The sequence below is a fragment of the Delphinapterus leucas genome, chromosome 5, assembly GCF_059928025.1.
Source record: "Delphinapterus leucas isolate spDelLeu-1000000601 "Yukka" chromosome 5, BTC_Dleu_Yukka2, whole genome shotgun sequence".
Lineage (NCBI taxonomy): Eukaryota > Metazoa > Chordata > Mammalia > Artiodactyla > Monodontidae > Delphinapterus > Delphinapterus leucas.
Window position 1 is genome coordinate 134,441,502 of NC_143133.1, and position 20,344 is coordinate 134,461,845.

The 20,344-nt window shown below is 51.3% G+C and overlaps 1 protein-coding gene across 3 annotated transcripts in view; it reads right to left on the reverse strand.

The window, feature by feature from the left end:
* Positions 1–20,344, reverse strand: part of FNIP2 (folliculin interacting protein 2) — a 126,154-nt gene that overhangs the window by 97,107 nt on the left and 8,703 nt on the right. The window contains exon 1 of one of the 3 annotated variants that reach the window (XM_089911334.1): positions 6,505–8,662. The exons of the other annotated variants lie outside the window; for them this stretch is intronic. The gene's annotated coding sequence lies outside the window, so the exon portion shown is untranslated. Of the gene's footprint in view, positions 1–6,504; positions 8,663–20,344 lie in introns of those variants that run through there. 3 annotated transcript variants of the gene reach the window in all.

Consider the following 20,344-nt stretch of genomic DNA (forward strand, 5'->3'; position numbering starts at 1 on the left):
AAACTCTTGCTGCCAAACCAGTAATGATCACTTCACTTCTCTGTTCTATAACAATTCTGAGGGTTTTATTGTAAGGAAATTGTCAGAGTCAAAACAATCTCAGATGGCTGGAAGGAAAAGCAAAGCGCGTGCGCTATGAGACTGCTGTACTAGTCACACAGCTTTTCCTTCCGTGTGACTGCTATCATTAATACTTACATAAGCCAGCAAAGGTAGAGAGCTGCAGCTGTAGGCTCCTTTAAAACACCTAACTGAAAACAAAACTCCCCATTTCCCTTTATTTGGAGACTCAGCTTAGTACCAGCAGCAGCACAACGTGTATTAACAGCGAGACGATTTCTTTTCTTTTTTGTTTTTTTTTTTGCGGTACGCGGGCCTCTCACTGCTGCGGCCTCTCCCGCTGCGGAGCACAGGCTCAGCGGACATGGCTCACGGGCCCAGCCGCTCCGCGGCATGTGGGATCCTCCCGGACCGGGGCACGAACCCGCGTCCCCTGCATCGGCAGGCGGACTCTCAACCACGGCGCCACCAGGGAAGCCCCAACGAGAGGATTTTTAAGCTGCACACAAGGAAAGGAAAGGTGAGACCCCAGGAGGTCCCCAAGCTTGTTAAGTGAACAGGTGGCTCTGAGGAGGCTCGCAGTGAAACTGGGGCTCTAACTGCTTTGTACCTCAACCTTAACAGCAAGGGAGACGGCAGCCAGGCTCGCTAGGGCCGGGTCAGAGGCTCTCTGGGGTGACACTCTCCACCCGCGAGAAGGAGCACTGCTTGTTTTGCCATCGCAGTGAAGTGATTCACTCTTCCTGGAGTCAGCCTGATAACCGGCAATTCAGAGACAGGCTTCCGTCACTTTTTTAGGTCCAGTATCAGACCTCGATCTACAACCCTCCCTCCCTATGACTTTTACAGCCTGGCCCGGCCCCCCCCCCACCCCCGTTTCTCAGAAATTAACGACAACAAGGATTACTTTTAAGGCTTCCAGAAGTTAGAAACACACTGGTGACAACAGATTACACAACTTTTAAAGTTTAACTCTGACTCCGGGCCAGGCTGCCACTAGCGTGTGGACCTGAGCAAAGTGTCAGTGGGCCGGGTCGGGGAAGAGGTTCGGGGCTGAGCTCCAGGGCCGGGGCGTCGGCCCGGGAATCACCCTCTGCAAAGCATGTGACCGGGGCACGCGGTGACAGAGTCAGGTGGAAGAGTCAAGTCCTGTCCAGCACAGCGCCTCACTCGACTTATTAGACCTCAAGCAGCTCTGCGGGATGGCCAGTTTTCAGGGGTCCCATCTCTCCTTTCAAAACTGCCTTAATTCTCACCCAAACTGTGTAACTCACGAGAAGTTAAGTTTTGAGAAATACCTAGGAAGGGGCTCCCCGTCTGTGTCTGTCTCTCTTCCGGTGAACGTGTAGCTAGAACATCATTAAACTTTTCCGTTGATGCTTTGAAGCAGTTGCTGGATTGCTCAGGGTACAACGCAGAGCTGTACGGGCAAAGGCACGTCCTAAGGTGCTGTCCCTATTGAGACACGGCAGCTCACACCCCCAGGCCACAGCCGAAGCTCCAGCCCCCTTGGCTGAGCACACAGACCCCCTTGCAGTAAGCCCTCCCATCGTTCTGGAGCCCCTCACAGGCCTCGTGCTATTCAGGTAAAGTACACGCCTGTGTCCCACGCTGGACTGGTCTCTGATCTCCCTGGAGAATAACTCTGTTGTGAAAAGGACTTGCCCCCCGCCCACTCTCTCTTACATTTATAACATTTTTAAAATGCTTTGAAGCATTTATAATTTTTTTTTAACATTTATAACATGGGGATACAGCTATTTATCTCACAGAGGAACTAAGAATTCAATCAAATTACTGTTAATGGTATCACACCAACAACTATTATTATTCTAACTATTATAGCCATTGGGATAATTTTGTAATTACTAGGAGCTATCAATTAAACCGTGCTGTAATGAAATGAACCACCAAATGAGATGAAAAAAAAAAAAAAAAGCCATTGACGCTCTTCTACAATTTATCAAGATAATCTCATTGCTTTTGCAGAACAGTTGGTGACCTTGCCTTGGAAACGCGCTCTCTAACGACGAGGGCTCCATTCATTCACCCTTTCGGACGCTGACGCGCCAGGCGCCGTTCAGGATGCTGACGACACACAGGGAAGCGGAGTGAGTGTGGGGACAGTCTCGAAGCAGGTGTGCGATGGTGTGACGGGGCCGTCCGTGTCCTGGGGGGTGGGAGGGGGAGAGAGGGTCTTCCTAGAAGTACCCAGGGTACCCAGGCCCGCTCTCCCCTCCCCACTGGCGATATGGAAGCTAGGGAGGGAGGGAGCCTTACGTGGCACACGTGGCGCTCCTGGCCCCCTCCTGACGTCCCCCCCTCACCCCCCAACCACGGAGACAGGGCAGCCGCATCACCTCCCCGGCTACACCTCGTCCGAGCCCCGGGTCCACCAGGACTATTGCAACAGCTTTCTTACTGGCAGCCCTCCCATTCTTGGCCGGCTACAAGTCCAGTCAATGGAATAGTCGACGTACACAACAGAATAAAGGTAATGAGAGTAATTCAAGGAACCCGACTAGAGGTTAGGTTAAGAGTAAAGTTAGTGACAGAAGATGCTTCTCGCCTGTTCTTCTTCGGTCTGGTTTAACAGAACCGCAACAGCAATGCCACCGTAACAGAGCTAACTAAAATGCAAAGCTTCTCATGTTAAGTTTATCACTGGCTAATTAAATGCACCAGAGTCCCCAAGCGCTCTGAGAGCTGTCGCAGCCACAGGGACTGAGGGGGCTGCTTGGGAGTCGGCAGAAGTCAGTTACACGCAGAGAGAGCTGGGAAAGGGTGTGAGCTCTGATCAGCAGACGTGCTCCTCCCGACTCAGTTCCTCATGACGAGGCTGGGGACCAGGCGACCCAGCAGCCCGAGGGCCAGCACGGTCGGTGGGTGTCACATGAGGGGAAGGACCGCGGTCTGGGGGGCCCAGGGCTGTGTCCGGCTCCGGCCCCCTCACTCAGGGGCCATGTGACTCTGAGCCTCCGTCTCCTCAACTGGAAATAAATGGTGATGGTGAAACTCACTCTGCCCGCCAGGAAGGTGGATAAGGCTGCTCGCTGCGAGCGTGCGAAAGCCCCCCTGAGAAACCGTACCGCTCAGACAGATGTGGTGCATCCTACTTTCTACACGCCCATCCAAAAGCACTCACTGTCCCGTCTGAATGGCTAAGCTCACGGACGACTGCACTGCATTTATACAACACGAAGCCAAGAGAAATAACTTCGGCCACAATGACATCTGGCAAATCATCATTTTATCTGAGACAGTCAGTCGCCTCCCACCCGCCTACTCAAACAGGGCCAAGTCTCTGGAAGCTGCAGGCGATTAAGCCTTCCAAAGCAAACTCACTGCAGAGCCCCTCGGGAACGATAAGCTCTAGAACAAATTAGTGCAACAGTTGGGAAGTGAAATCTATGAAATCATTAGCTTTCAAGCAAACATAAGGCACTCTTTCTTCCACGGATCAGTTTCTTTTCCAGCTCCTGGGTCCCTTCCACCACCCCGACTGCGCCCCCTAAAACACCCTGTGTGCCTAACTCTCCGAGCCAAAGCCTCCGGGTTCTTCCAGGACCCAAACCCAGGGCCATCTATCCTGTAAACGCTCCCCACAAGGACCCTTCTCCTGAAGATGCTCCAACATCTACAACGGGAAGACTGGACTCACAGACAGACAGAGCCCCCGAAGGAGGCTGGTTGTTTCCAGCAGCTCAGAAGCCCTCCGACGCCCTTGCTGTAACCTCCCCTCGGCCGCACCTTGAGCCACAGCCCCTGCGTCTCACACAGGGCGACGGTCCCGCTGCTGGCCACGCACAACCCCCGAGAGAGAACACACGCGAAAGCGGTGCTGACTCAGAGTGACCCTGAATCTGCACTTGGTGATAAACAGTTGTCAGACTGCAATGCTTTAGCTGCTACATGTCAGGTATTAATCTCTCCCCAGCAGGATGTTAGAATGTCCGCTACGAGCTTCTAAACCAGACGATGAGCTTCTTGAGGACGTGAGCGCCACGTCTTTCACTTCTTTTGTGTTTCGCTTGTGTTGCTAAAAGCTAACACCGAGCAGAGAGAAGGCACTCGGAAAGTGTTTCTGAAGTTAGAAAGAACCCCTCTTCAGTCGTACTCACTAAGGCTGCCTCACACACAGCTGTTCACCCAGGTTCAGGGACAGGGAAACCTCATCATGGCTCAAGGCGGTATAGAGTCAAGGGCTCCTGTGAAAAATAATCACGCATTTAAAAATCCGACTGGACTTAGTCCAAAACGTGAGCTAACGCTAACATTTATTTCGGTTACGGTCCCCCCAGTGCAAATGAATGTTGCCTGTGACACCGAATTACACAAGAATTTCCACAAGAAAAGAGCAAACTTCTTAGGAGAATTTTTTCTCCGCAGAGAGATTTTTCGTCTTCACGACAGTACTCCTTTGGTTTACAAGAGCTACATTCAGGTACACTGGCAACTTCCGCGGAATTACAAAGACAAGTGGACCTAAGAATTTGGTCTTTAGAAGTAGTACCATGGAACAGCGTTTTCAAATTACTCCTAGAAATTCAAAGGGAGCAATGAAACACTGTCCTGCAGAAATTTACGGGGAGCCACACGTACAATTTAAAATTTTCTAATACTCACATTTGAAAAAACACAAAGACGAAATGGACGAAACGTGAATTTTACCCTCGGAGCACAGCTCCGTTCGGGCTGACCCCAGGCGGCCGCTCGCCGCGGCCCCAGACATACCCGAAGGAGAAGGCCAGCAGCGTGGACGTGTCCCACCGGCGGCTCCTCCATCGCCAGCCCGGAGGAGAGTTTGGCAGGGAACGCGGTGCAGGGCAGGGGGGACGCCAGGAAGGCCGGCCTTGCGCAGGAACCTCTCAGAGCATCAGGGGAAGCTGCTCAGCCCCACCCCTCGCAGGAGAACCGAGGGGAGCGGCTCCCTCTGTACCGAGCCACAGGGTGCCTGCCGCCAGCCTCGGGCCGGGCCAGCAACAATCGCAGGACAGGGGAACCGGGAACGGAGGGGCCGTGGGCGCCGGCGGAGAACAAGGGAACTGCAAGTGAGCGCTCCCTCCGCTCTGCGGAAGGCGGAGCATCTCAAGACCGGCCCTCACTCCCTCCCCGCCCCCCCAACCTAACCCGCACACCTGGCTGACTCTGGGCCCCTGTCCCACTCGCCCCCGGCAAAGGGGGCGGGGCTTGTACGCCGGAACAGCACGCGTGTCTGTGCAGCGAGACCCCGCCCCTCCTCCGATGCCTGCAGGGGCCTCTACGCAGCCGCGTCTACACCGCGACTTGCTCGGTTCCCGATCTCGCCTGAGGGTGCGTGGAACCTCTGGGAAGGCGCCCACGGCCGCACGCGGGGGGGGGGCCCTGGCATCGCCTCCGCACCCGCGGGCTGCCGGCGGGGCCGGGCGTGCTGTGCCGCGGGCGCTGCCTCCCCGTCTGCCCCGCAGCCGTCCTGGCCCTCTGCCTGCGGCCCCCCACCCAGGCCCACCCTCCGTCGACAGCATCCACCCACAGTCTCCCCGTGCCAGTCCATCCGGGCTTCGCTTCTTTACCTCCAAGCCCTACGAAGCTTGGCTCTGAGGCCACCTCGTCAGTCCTTCAGCCGAAACAAGCCCAGGGCTCATTCCAGGAGCCGGGGCCCACTCTCCGCCTCCCGGCGCCAGCCAAGTCCAACGCGGTGCACGCGCGCTGTACACGCCCCAGGAAGATGGACTTAGCCAGCGGGAAACCACTGCTTTCGGGGGAAATACAGGGTCTGGCCACAGGCCTTTCATCGGCCGATGAGCACTTAGCCTTGTTTCACGCGCGGTTCTGTCACTGCACAGGCGCCGTTGCTTCCTTCACACTGAACTCGCAGCCAACAGCGCCAGAGCGCAGGCCGGGCTCGCAGCGCATCCGCACGCCTTCTCCGTCGGACCGTGCTGCCTGGGCACACTGGACAGCGCGCTGGCACCATGCCTGAGGCCGTTTCCACAGCCACGTCACCAGCAAAGGGCACAACAATGCAAAGAGAAACCCACCTCGACAGGAAACAGGCTGCGAAGAGGCCGTGTGTCTGCAGGGAAGGCAAGCGCTACCTCTGCCCTCAGCTGGGAGGTGCACGTCGGGCGGCAGCAGGATTCTGACAGCCTGCCCGCGGCCCTGATCCACCATAAAAGCGGCCCGAGCACTGATCTGAGGGTCACAAACCGATTTCAGGGAGTAGGCGAGCTTGCACACACGGAATCCACGAGTGACGGGGGACGACCACCTGGCACCCGGGCCGGCTTCCAGGACCGCTCCCTCTGCCCTCCGCAAGCTCCAGAGAAGCAGCTCGTGTCTCTGTCCTCTGGGGGTCCCAGAGACACCCCCCCAGTTGCGGGGCAAGTGCCAGTTAGCCAGAGCCCTGCCCACAGTCACCTGCGCCTCCTCTAGCGAAGGGGAAGGACTAGCGGCCCCTGTTACCTGGGTCTCAGTGTCTGCGACCTGCTCAGGCCCCATCAGATGCGCACACACACACCTGTCACCCACGTGCAACCCTTCCGTGTAAGGCCCACAGAGCACGGAAGATGGCAGACGTGCGCGGCCCTCACGGTTCACCCCATGCAATGCAGGGGGCGCGTGGGACGCGGAGCAGGACACAGAGGGTCACCGCTGAGGTCGGTGTGGCGGGCGGGGCTGGGAGGCCCCACGGAAGTGGAGACTTTGCAAAAGCATTTCCTGCATCTGAACCGTCGCTGGTCACAACTGGCAAAATTCCTAGTATTGCAAACGCACCAACAGTGAGAACGCCCTACAGGCTCTCACTGCAGAAGAAACGTCTGAAGCCTGGAGTATATGGGGACCCTGAACAGAAAACGAGGACAGATAGGGGACTGGAAGCAACTCAGCCTGAGGGTCTGGGGAGAAACCGCAAAGCCCTGCAGGAAATGCCACGTCCCATCCACTGCCACTCCTCTCACCTAACACTCACCCCACACTGTCCAGCTCCCTGAGTCAGGTCTGCAGGGCACTAGCGGACACGTCTTAATCACGTGAACTTGGCTTTCACTTTTAATAAATCACCTGCAGATGAGCTGGAAGGACAACAAGGATTTAAGAACTATGAGCTCAAATATCACAACGACTTACATATATATTTAGTATCTAACTCTCCAAACGGAAAGATAAAAAAAAAATCTAAGAAAGTGCTGGAAAAAACAAGAACAACAACCTGAAAAACGAAGGCGTCTACCAAGCTTAGGGACTTTGATCACATAAGAGACATTTACTGGGCGCTTCTGTAAGGCCCCCGGCCTCTGCCGCATGGCACACTGTTAACTCCTGTTACACCTGTTACAACGGAACTGTATGGAATGAACCTTCGTGGGCTGAACTGCTCAGGGCAGTGATGTGCCTCATTCACCCCTGTATCCGAACAGTTCGCTGTACCTGGAATATGGAAGACGTTCAACAGATGCTTCTGAATGAAGATTTACTGTGCAGGGTCCTGTAAGTTCACCCGTGACTTTCAGAGCTCAGAATGCACGCCAGAAGCATCATTATAAGAGGTGGTCAGAGTACTGGCCATCCTGCCAACCCCCCTGTGATATACCCATTATTCTAAAAGCGCATGAACTAGCTGCTCTCCGTAACAGAATAGCATCTTTACCATCTTAACTATGTGAAAGTCGCTTCCACGTGGTAAGAGCCTGCTGCGTCTCTCTCTCTCTCACCCACCCCAGTCCTCCCCTTCTGGAGGCTGAGGGCCAGGCAGGGTGGCAGAGACTCTCAGACCCCGGGGCTGGGGAGCACCCGTGGAAGGCGGCGCGTCTTAGAGAAGGAGGATGAAAGGAGCTGGGCTGCCGTGAGCGCGTCCGGTCCCTCGAGCTCTGGGGGCAGCTCAGCGAGGTGTGAGAGACAAACAAAGAGACGCAGGAGCAATGACAAGGCGGCCAGGGGCTTGGGAAGGCAGAGGGACAGCGCTCGCGGCCCCTACTGGCAGAGGCGCAGGTAAACGCCCCTCATGAGCTTCCCGGCAGGGGCTCTGAGGGGTTCTGTCCACCTCCTGGGACACCAGTCCCAGCCAAGGGTCACGCCCAGCGGGGGGCAGCACCGCACGTGGGACCGCTTGCTGTGCTAACCCGGCCTGGCACGGTACCGCGCTCGCACCGTCTCATCAGCAGGGATTCTATCTCCACCTGCAGATACGCAGAGATAGGAAGCAACCCACCCAGAGTCACATAGCGGATGAGAAGAGGTGGGACAGGCGCGCATACGCATGCGCACACATGCACGCACGCACACACACACACACACACACACACACACGCACACATGCACGCACGCACACGCTCGTAATCGCACCCGGCGGGCCACACGGACAGTGCTCAGAGCCGTGGGCGTGCGTGGCCCATCACTCCACCAGGGCAGGGGAGGTGGAGGAAGGCTGGACACACTCAGAAGCGGTCCCTGTCCCACCAGTGGCTCTGCCCTGAAAGCCCAGCCTGCAGCTGGTCTTTGCTTTCCACCACCGCCCTGAGATCCGAGAGATCTCACAGCAATTGATTGCCGGTATCACTCTTCTTAGCGGGCTGAACCTCCAACGGCTTTGAACAAAGGAATCACGGCGGCCCAGCGAGCCCCGTCCTCCCCCCCCGCCCCTTGCCCCTAAGAAAGGCATTCTTTTCACCGAGAATACCCCACCACGGGGTGGCTGCCAGGGTGAAGCCCCATCTCCACCCTGGAGCAGAAAACGCTTCTCTTTCGTTACTTCCGGCCAGAAACTCTTCTCCTCTTGCATCAGCTTCTCCCTCTGCATTGTCTTCCTTCCTGACTAAGGCCAAGTGGCTTCCAGGCTACACGGTGCCCAGAGCGTGCCTGACGGCCGACAGAACCCCCCGAGCACGGGTTTAGAGCCGGGTGGCGCGGCCGTGACCAGAACGAGGGGATGCCAGACACGGCCAGCGCGGACCTGGCGCTCCCCTCGAGTCCAGCCTGCTCCAGCCCAGTGAGCGGAGCCCACTTCAACCTTGGCTCCGAGGCCACGGCACCTCTCGCAGGGGCCTGTCGGTATGCACCGCCTCTTCCCCAGGGATGAAGTGCCCAAAGCAGCAAAGTCCCAACCCCAGAAGCTCCCAAAAGAACCCCAGGCCCAACCAGGAGGTGGTCTTTTCTATCACGTCTCTCCTCATGCAAAGCCCCCAACGAAAGCTAAGAAGCTCTTCACAGAAGGGGAGGAAAGCTGAGTCGAAGGCATTCTGCTTACAGGGCCGTCGCTTATTCATTTATTCAAACGTGCCTACACGTGTGTCGTGCGCCGCATCCCCCGTGAACACACGGACGCGGCACGTCACCCCTGACCCTGCGGGGCCGTGGCAGAGTCAGGCACAGGCCACGCTGAGCCAGCAGGATGGGGTGCTGAGTGCAGTGATGACCACAAAGCAGCCGGGGCTCTCCTGTCCCCCGGGGTGTGGGCGCCCCAGCCCCGGGGCACTTACCAAGGACCAGGCGCTGCTCTCACTCTGCAAGGGCAACCCCACGTCCACCTCCTGGCCGCGTCCCCGAGCGCTCGCTATGCTTCCCACTGTACCGACGAGAAGGCGGCAGCCCAGCAGAGACGCTCCGGGGCGCGCGCGGGACCACGCGGCTGCGCGACGGTGATGGCAGCAGGACGGCAAAGCCGAGGTCTGGCTGTGGAGCCCACGCCCGCTCCGGCCCCAGACTAGGTAGGAGCCGGGGTTTAGCGGAGGAGGACGAGGCAGGCCCAGGAAAGGAGAGCTTCACAAAAAGGGAACGGGTTCACTCCGACTCAGGTGAGAAGGAGGGGGACAGCACGGAGAAGCGAGACCCGCCCACCACGTGGGGGAGTCCAGGCCTGACTCTTAAGGGCCACAGGTTACAGCGCTGAGCACCGCAATACCAGACAAGAGCACAGACCTCACGTTCAATGATGCTCAAAAGAATGCATTTTTACGATGATTAGAAACTATAAAATGCATTTTAGTTACAAATTCATAACAATTTTTAACAAGTGCAAAACAAGGGAACTGCTACAAACAATACATGCCGGAGAGGGTGTGGAGGAAAGGGAGCCCTCCTGCACTGTAGGTGGAATGTAAACTGGTGCAGCCAACTCTGGAGAACAGTCTGGAGGGTCCTTGAACAACTAAAAATAGAGCTGCCATATGACCCAGCAATCCCACTCCTGGGCTTATATATCCAAAAAACCCCATAATTTGAAAAGACACACGCACCCCAGTGCTCACTGCAGTGCTATTTACAGTAGCCAGGTCATGGAAGCAGCCTAAATGCCCATCGACAGAGGAATGGATAAAGAAGGTGTGGCAGATATATACAGTGAAATACCACTCAGCCATAAAATAGAATGAAATAATACCATTTACAGCAACATGGATGGACCTAGAGACGATCATACAAAGTGAAGTAAATCAGAAAAAGACAAATATTGTACCACTTATATGTGGAACCTAAAAAAATGATACAAATGAACTTATTTACAAAACAGAAACAGACTCACAGACATAGAAAACAAACTATGGCTACCAAAGGGGAAAGGGGGGGAGAGATAAATTAGGAGTTTGGGATTAACATGTACACACTGCTATGTGTTAAATAGATAATCAACAAGGACCTGCTGTATAGCACAGGGAACTCTGCTCAATATTCTGTAATAACCTATAAGGGAAAAGAATCTGAAAAAGAATGGATACACATATATGTGTAAGTGAATCACTTTGCTGTACACCTGAAACTAACACAACATTGTAAATCAACTATACTCCACTATAAAATAAAAATTAAAAAAAAAAAAAAAAAGGGAATCGGCCAAATCTGTGGGGGTGAAAACTGTCCACAGTGCAATGCAGGAGCCCAGAGGTCTGTGTTCCCGACCCAGCCCTCCCTGCACGGGCACCCAGCACCCTGGTCAGGGGGCCCGTGGCCTGCTGTATGAAATAAATGCAACCACTTTGGAAAACAAAATCCACGTGATGTGAACTATTACAGTTAAGTCCGTCTCATCAATGTACTTACTCTCTCTGAAACACTGGCCCTTAACGCCCAGCAGCACGTGTAACCAATACGCACCTCTCTCTCATCCCAATTTTTAGAAAAGAAACCCATGGGGGACATTGGTTTACGTGGCAATGTGATTCCTAACCGCAGCACTCTAAACTTCCAGCGTGGCTTGTTTCTACTCTGAAACCATCACCACTACATTTCCAGGGCTAAATAAGTCTTTGTCTTTGCCAAGGAAAAGAAATGATTCGAGTAAGAGGACTTCGGGCCAGCTGCACTCGGGGTGCGTGTGGGGGGTACTTTCTCAGCAACGTCGAAGTACAAGACGCTGCAATGCCTGTCGGTCTCCCCACCTCCAGGCTTCTGGAGCCACAGGTGCTCCTGTGTCAGATGTAAAGGTCAAATCACACACTTGGGGATTAAAAGAAACCTTCGGGCCTTGAGAAGCAGTGCTAGAAAATCATGTCTCCCCATTGTGTCTCCTGTGTCCACACCCCACTGAGAAGTTACCACATCTGAGTCGATAACATGGCAAATTAAGGGTATCGCATCATGAGGAGGAAACCACAAAAAGTCAAAAGGAGACGGAAAGCCCCAGAGATTAAAACTGCAATACCAGGGGCTTCCCTGGTGGTGCAGTGGTTGAGAATCTGCCTGCCGATACAGGAGACACGGGTTCGAGCCCTGGTCCGGGAAGATCCCACATGCCGCAGAGCAACTAAGCCCACGAGCCACAACTACTGAGCCCGCGAGCCACAACTACTGAGTCTGTGCTCTAGAGCCCACGAGCCACAACTACTGAAGCCCGCGTGCCTAGAGCCTGTGCTCCACAGCAAGAGAAGCCACCGCGATGAGAAGCCCGCGCACCACAACAAAGACCCAACGCAGCCATAAATGAATAAATAAAATAAATTAATTTAAAAAAAAAGCCTGCAATACCTCTGACACCAGGGAACTTGTCACTACTTTTTTAAGAGATGGAGCAAGAGTCTCAAGGAATAAAGGCCGCAGAGGGCGACTATCGGAGCTTCTTCCCAAACAAAGCTGTGCTCTCTGGGAAGTAAAAACCACTGTCAACTCTCACCACTATGTGAAGACAGCCACAATTTATGGGTGAAATAAACGCTCTCGGGACTTCCCTGGCGGTCCAGTGGTTAAGAATCCACCTTCTAATGCAGGGGACGCGAGTTCGATCCCTGGTCAGGGAACTAAGATCCCACATGCCGTGGAGCAAGTAAGCCCGTGCGCCATGACTACTGAGCTCACGCACCTCAACTAGAGCCCATGCGCCCTGCAGCCGGCACGCCACAACTAGAGAAGAGAAAACCCGCACACCACAACTAGAGAGAAGCCCGAGCGCTGCAACGAAAGATCCCCATGCCTCAGTGAAGATCCTGTGTGCCGCAACGAAGACCCAACGCAGCCAAAAAAATAAGGAAAATAAATTAATTAAGTAAATAAATATTTAAAAAAATAAAAAATATAAATGCTCTCAAGTCCTAGTTGGCCCTCTCATTTCAAAACTGACATCCACAAAATTCAAATGGGAGGAACAGACGTCTGTTCCTGAAGCTGTAAGTGTATATAATTCATGCACTAGTAAACTTAGGTGGCTTGTGCTTTTAAGCTGTGGCCATAAGAATCCAAAACAAGTGTCCCTTTATGCATCCGAGAGTCACCTGCCATTAAAGTTTTCACTCTACGAACCACAGGTGTCTGGTCACTTGTTTTTATGAGGATAAAACAGTGTGAAGCCAGTAAAATATTTATCTTGGACAGAAATCTGGATTAGGACGAGAAAACAGAAGTAGGCATAAACAAACATTTCTCTGGACGGAGAAGTATAAACAGAGTGGTCTTTTCAGTGATGCGTGAAGAGCGAACTCAACATTTTCATGGCTGATCTGAGGGAGAGGCTGGCCAGGGATAGGGCCACGTGTATCTATGGCACTAAACATTTCCAGCAGGAAAATGCCCAACTAAAGTGGAACACACAGTAAGTCCTTTCAGGTTCTTTGAACAAACAAACAGATAAGTAAACGGTACATGAGTTTTACTTTGAGCAAAGGTCTGATCAGTTTAGAGAATGACGGCATTCAAGCTAGTCTTATGACAAACCCAAGCTCTCAAAAAAGTATATTCTTAAGAGAATACATCATACGTTTCTTGGCAGTGAACCTCAGAAATCTAAACTGGAACTAGCATAGAAAAAGATAAAACGGTCTATAGGTCTAAGGTTGAAGAAAAATTACATAACCCTGTAACTGAAAAGAAAGAAGAAGAAGGGGGTAAACACAGTCAGAGGCACGACAGGGTAAACACACTTACTGGTTAAATTCTGCAATGTAAGCGTGGGGAGATGTCCTTAAAGCTTTAAAGAGGTAAGTTTATGCACAAAAAGGAACTTTATATAATGGCTAATAGATTTATATTCCTCTAAGTAGTGACACTAGCTGAGAAAAAAAAAAAAAACAGGCTCAAATAAATATATTTAAACATGACTGAGCTCCAATCAGTGTTCTCCGTGCTATGCAGTGCACTACAGGGACGTACATCGATATATTCTGCTCCCTGCACTTACCATATAATCTGGTTGTGTTTGGTTAATTAGAATACCAGCTGGTAGAATGCTGTCGGTGCCATAAAGACAAAACAAAGAAACAGTAAGTGCAGGAGCTGGGAGGGTGAGCCCTCTCAGGGCTCAAGACAGTTGGGGGGCATCTGAACTGTGTCGGGAAGAGCAAGCAGAATTTGGACAAAAGTAACTTTGAGGGAGGGAACAGAAAAAGAAAAGTCTTGTAATGTACAGCATGGTGACTACAGTTAACATTGTACTGCATATTTGAAAGTTGCTAAGAAAAAAGGTCTTAAACGTTCTCGTGATAAGAATTTTTTTATAACTGCGCAAGGTGACGGATGTTAGCTAGACTTACTGTGATTGTTTCACAATATATATAAATAGAGAATCATGTTGTACACCTGAAACCAATATAATGTTGTATAACAATTATACTTCGATTTTTTCCCACAATTTTATCTTTTTTATTCTTTATTCTTTACTTTTTGGCCGCGGGGCTTGCGGGATCTTAGTTCCCTGACCAGGGATCGAACCCGCGCCCCATGCATTGGAAGTGCAGAGTCTTACCCACTGGACCGCCAGGGAAGTCCCTCAATTTTTTTTAATTACACACACACACACACACACACACACACACAAAACGGAAAGAAGAAGAACAGTCTTAAGAGCAAGATGTGGATTTCCTAGGCCCTCTGGCAAATACTGGCCTGAACTGTCCCCTGAACGTCATTACTGGGGTGTCCAGCTGCACCTCAAATTCACGCGCAGAAACAAACATACGCGTTCCTTTTTTCAAGTCATTTCTCCTTATAACTGCCCTACTTGCATTAACTACACTACTGTTCGCCCCGGTTACTCTGGCTCAAACCCTGGAAGTTATTTTATATATTATGTTGCTCCTGTTTGAGGACTCTTTACTCTTTTGTTTACAGTTCCCTGGCCCTCTCACTTCCTGTCCCTTTTTCCCCTGAAACATGCCTGACGCACAGTCCTCCATGCATACCATTTAGGCCCCCCGGGGAAACCGCCTGCAGAGGACGCAGTGGAGGACAGACAAACCCAGAATTACTTGCTGAGCTTTGACGCCCGGTCTCAGCCTTAAATCCTGGGACGCCGGACTGCGCCGGGCTCAGAACAGATGGAGAATTCCAGCCGTGAGGATCTCAGAGCCTAACCCGTGTAGGCCAAAGGCCTCTTGCTCTGCCCCCCAAAAGGCCACAGAGAATTAACCTGATGGTGAGGAAGGACCCTCACTGAGAATGTGGGCTGGCAAAAAAAAGACCTGTGAAGCCTGCCCGCCCCAATGCCCAGAGCAGAGGTGGTCAAAGTCCTGCACCCCAAATATTTCTAGGGTGGGAAGGAAAGGTGAGTCTTCTGAGCAGAGGGGTGATAACTGACAGTTTAACAATACTTTGGGATTTCTTTTGAAGGACAGCAGTGATCCTGTTATTTTATCCTCGGGGATAACTGTGCCTCCACCCCCCGACGATGTCTCTGGGGTCCTGGAAGCCCAGGGCCCTGCGCACAAAGGTTTCTAAAACACAGGGAGAGAGCTCGGACCTAACATACGATGGACAGCAAGACTGTCACCCCCAGGATGTCACCTGCTACGGCCTGATTGGATCACAGCCATCAAGTGCTCATTCTGACGTAATTCTGAAAAGCAGCTTCCTGTTAAACAGCTACTGAACATGCTAGCAGTCAAGGCAAGCTCAGGGCAACTCACGTGGCCACCACCGTGTTAAACACACTACTGACCTTTACGGTCCAGGCTGTAAAGCTCCATCCTCGATGCAGCGATCTGAGCAGCGGGCAGTCATCGGCTGTGAGAGCGAAGTCCAGCACCGCCCGGTCTGAAGGGAGGCGGCTTGGAAGAAGGAAGACGCGATGCTGAACGCACTGTGAAATGCGGGTGCGGCTGCACCTGCAGGAACCAGGCGGCCTTTGACAGCGTCAGCTGCAGGAAGGCGGAGGGTGCGGGCTTTCCGAACTGCAACCCCCCAAGCCCGCTACAGTGAGGACCAGTGCTTAGCGCTTCAGTTCGATGAGATTACGGGACAGCTGCAAGGCTTCCCTTCGTCTAGCTTCGGAGACAAACGCCTCTCTCTCTTTTCCCCTTGCTCCCCCTTCCTGCTTGTGAAAATCTAACTCGTATTCAAGCTCAATCTCCTCTCCTTGGTGCAGGCCTGCATTTCAGGAAACCGTTCATCAATACAGGAAGCAGAACTACCGGGAAACTGCTTTGGGGGAAAAATGGAGCTCCTGAGCTATAGAAAGAGATATGTGGGGGTTGGGGAGAGATGACGAGGCCGGGCACAGAGGGTTGTCAGGACCATGAAAATTCTCCGTATGATGTTATCATGGTGGACACGTGTCATTACACATTCGTCCAAACTCACAGAACAAGAGCGAACAAAGAGGTAACCCCAAGGTGAACTAGGGGCTTTGTGTGATCATGGTGTGTGGATGCAGGTGGTCACTGGTTAAAAAACGGACCGCTCTGGTGAGTTTGCTGATAACTGGAGAGGTTACGCATGTGCGGGGCAGGGGGTACAGGGGAAACCTCGGGGCCTTTCTCTCAGTCTTCCTGGACGCCTAAAACTGCCCTAAAGAAAGTCTTTATTTAAAAAGAGAGAGAGCGCACTCCCTACACGTGCTAGGCTTACCAAGTATGGGTTCTGCCACAGGCTGGGAGGGGAACCACACACGTGACATTGCTGGCTCGGATCCGTTTTGGTTTCCTCCCTTTGGAGATAAGAGAGTCCTGGGATTGCGGATGAGGGGAGACTAAGGAATACCATACACAGTAAAACTGCATTAACTTGGATCCCAGCCCCCAAGTTAAGTGAAGGTGTTGGTGCTGCGCTGCTGCACAGCCACCCGCGCTCACGCCTGCGGTGGCTCCCCGGTGCCTGCCGAGAGGGAACGCCACCTCCCGAGGAAGACCAGCCGCTCGCGGCCGCCACAGGCTCGGCACCACCCAGAGTCGGGGTGAACGCAGGGAAGCAGCTGGAGGAGCTGCGCGCAGAGACACGGAACGCTGGGCCCTGAGGGTTACGAGACCCGAGGCCCCGCAGGCGCTGAGCGCTGTGCGCCAGGTGTACCCGACGCGTGTAATCTCCAGTCCTCAGACCCGTGCAAGGAAAGCCGTTTTACACCCATCTTACGGAAGAGAACCCTCAGAGACGACATGCCCTACGTGGTAAGTGGGAGAGCAGGCTTTGACTCAAGAACACAGGCCCTACCGGAGTCTCTACTCTTTCTATTAACCCTCAAAGTGTAGACCGAGGACGCTCACCTACTCGTCGGGGCCACCTAAGTTTAAAACTGAGCAGGGGTCTTCCCTGGTGGCGCAGTGGTTGAGAGTCCGCCTGCCGATGCAGGGGAGACGGGTTCGTGCCCCGGTCCGGGAAGATCCCACATGCCGCGGAGCGGCTGGGCCCGTGAGCCATGGCCGCTGAGCCTGCGCGTCCGGAGCCTGTGCTCCGCACCGGGAGAGGCCGCACGGTGAGAGGCACGCGTACCGCAAATAAAAAAACAAAAAAAACACCTGAGCAGGAACAATGCCTGCGAGGCCCTACAGAGTCCGGCCCCAGTGGGCCCTGCCTCCCAGGAGCACTCTTATTTCAAAGAATCCGGCCCATTCCCTGACCCAGGAACACCTCCAAGGTAAGAGTTGTCTTCATCCTCTCCACCCGAATCATACCCATCAGATCCCAGCTCCTGGGTAAAGCCTGCCCTGAAGCAGCCGGACTAAAGGGCCCTCACCCCTGCCTGACATCTCAACAGGACCGTAGAGACTTGGTCCTGAACTCCTTACTGCTATGTCTTATCAGTTAGTTTTTTAAACTTAATACCTATCATTTGCACAGTTAAAATGGAAGCCCCCTAGAAATAATATTTAGACCTCATACTTCCTTATAAACCCCACAGAACATCAACCTCCTAGGAACTTCAAATGTTCACCTGCAGAGAGGGAATACAGACCATGTACCATGTACCGACTTGGGTTTTAATTCCCAGCACCACTAGTTACCCACACAGTGATCTCCAGCAAGCCTCAGTTTTCATCTGTAAATTATTACAACATTATACCTATAAATTAGCTAATGAAATATCCGAAACCTCAAAGGGTAACTTCGAGATGATGTAAGCAAATGCCACGCGGCGCGGTTCCCTCCTCCACAAACACTGCGGGGGGGCTCCGTAAACATTCTGGAGAAGCAGCTACTCACAGGCGTCTTAAAAGACTGCAGAGACGCTGTTTACATGCACAGCCCATAATACGTCCACCAGTTAATGAGGTTCACAACATGAAAATACATCTTTAAAGTCACAAACGGCTACTTGCATTACAAAAGAATTTTTTCTCATTTTTTATTTTTTGCCCACGCTATCTTATAACAGTAAACAAATTTTTTAAAAGGATATTTATCCACAAGTTCATTACCCCATCAAATCAACTCTTGTATTTTCCTGTTTTCCTTTCTAGTCCTTGGTCATATATTTATATATTTTACTAACATATTCATCTTGTAGGTACCAACTGATTTTGGATTTTTTATTTACCATATCAAACATTTGATTATATTATGTTATATTAAATGTGAATATATTAATTATAACATAGTACATATGTATTACATTATATATGTATATTATATAATATATATGTTATAATTAACATATATTTTAACATATAGTATTTAATGTATTTGTTGACATATTAAACATACATGAGTGTATTTTATATATTATATTAAAACACAATGTGACCATATTAATACAGTCTTCATAATCATTTAGCCATCATATAATATCCTACAAAGCTAACATCACAGTTTAGCTACCTTCCTGCTGTTAGACAACTATTATAATTCTTTTTAGATGTTTATCATTATAACAATAATGTCTAAAGAACATCTCCATGTGTGAAAGCTTTTTTGCTTTTTTTTAACCTCTTCACGCAGAGAACTTTTTTCTTTTAAATCTAGAACAAGCTAGACAAGGGGTCAACAGCTACCAAGCGAGGGGTAGGGTCCGAGTTTCACCACCACCCACCAGCACAGTTTCCTCCGGTCACTAAATCACCTCCACTAAACAGCCACTCACGTGATGCTGCCAGGAGTGTAAGTAGGTACAGCATCTCTGAAGAGCGATTAGGCAGAAGTTCCACCCTGGGTCCTGACCCTAGACATATACTTGAGCTTATGAATAAGCATCTTCTGGCCAGGAAGTTCACCGTCTCTAACAAAAAAGCCTGAAAACGATCTAAACATCCGTCAACAGGGGACTGGTTAAACTTACTGTAGTTGTCTGCCCACTAAAATTACCCGGGGGGTGGCAGGGAGGTGTCCATAAGGACAGATCCGTAGGCAACCCGGATCAATGAGATCAGGATCTCAGAGAATGGTCTGGGCATTTAAACCTTGCTGGGTCCCTGCAATGTCCAGCCAGACTTGACAGCCACTGAGTTAGTCTTCCACGCACATTCACTCAGTGGAAGCCGGGCACCTATCAGCAACACGCTGGACGGTGTGTACAGCAACTACCATTTCTGTGAATGAAAGAGAATGTATGTGCATCGAATATTTCTGGAAGGATACACTAAAAGAAACTGGTATAATAAGGGTGGCCCTTGGGAAGAGAGACTAGGGGTGTGAAATGAGAGGTTGATATTTCAATGTGTATCATTTTATACTGTTTTGAGTTTTAATCAGGTACCCTGAAAAGTTAATACTCTTGAAAAAAATCATAATTTGTGAGCCGTTTCTCAAGGCCACGTGGCACTGGCCAGTGCCCGTGCTCTCAGGGTCTCCGCGGAGCCCTGCACGCGCGGAAGGGACCAAGTGCCCTTCTTGGCCTTGTGCTCACTGCTGTGGCCCTGGCAACTCCCTTACTCAATGTGCCAACCTAAAGCAAACAGTCACCACCCGATACGCCGGGGAGATGTTTGCCTGTGGCTTCCCTCCTCGCCTCTGAGGCCATCACCAATGACACGTGGTCTGGGCCATCTCTTCCTAAAGAACATGTCAGATTTACAAACCCATTTTTAAGTGAGTTTCTCAGCTGCAAAGCAGCGACAATTCCATCCTCTTTCTAAAGCGCTTACTTCAGGTAGCATGCAAACGCCATCTCTGCGGGATTCACAGTACCAACATTGTTTTCATAACTAAGTGAGCTCCATCTTCTATTGGAAACAACCGCTTAGCTAATTGCATTCCATCATGTATTTCAGTTCAACAAGCCACACAAAAATTCAAGGAATCTAAAAGGTATAGAACGCAGTTTTACAGCTATCAACACACAGCTGATAATTTCAGAGGTTCGCAGAGATTATTTAAATAAAATACTTTTTTCTATATGTTGCTTTCAACAGCTGTGGGAGTTTATAACTGAGTCTCAGATATATTACTTAAGTGTCTTTTTTAGGTGTTTTTTTTTTACTTTGAGGAGAGGGCAGGTCCCTTTAGAGTATTTACCTTATGATTTTGATACCAAAAATAAATTCATTCATATTAATGGAAAGAAGGAAACTGTGTGGTCTATAACAAAATGACAATATGCATGCCAGAAACATCAAGAAAAAGAATAATATAACAAGAGGTCAGATTCTGGAATACCAGAGAATCTTTAAGGATCGTCTGTTTGCAAAACTCTTAAACGTATTCATTCATTCATTCATTCATTCATCGAACAAGTATTTAT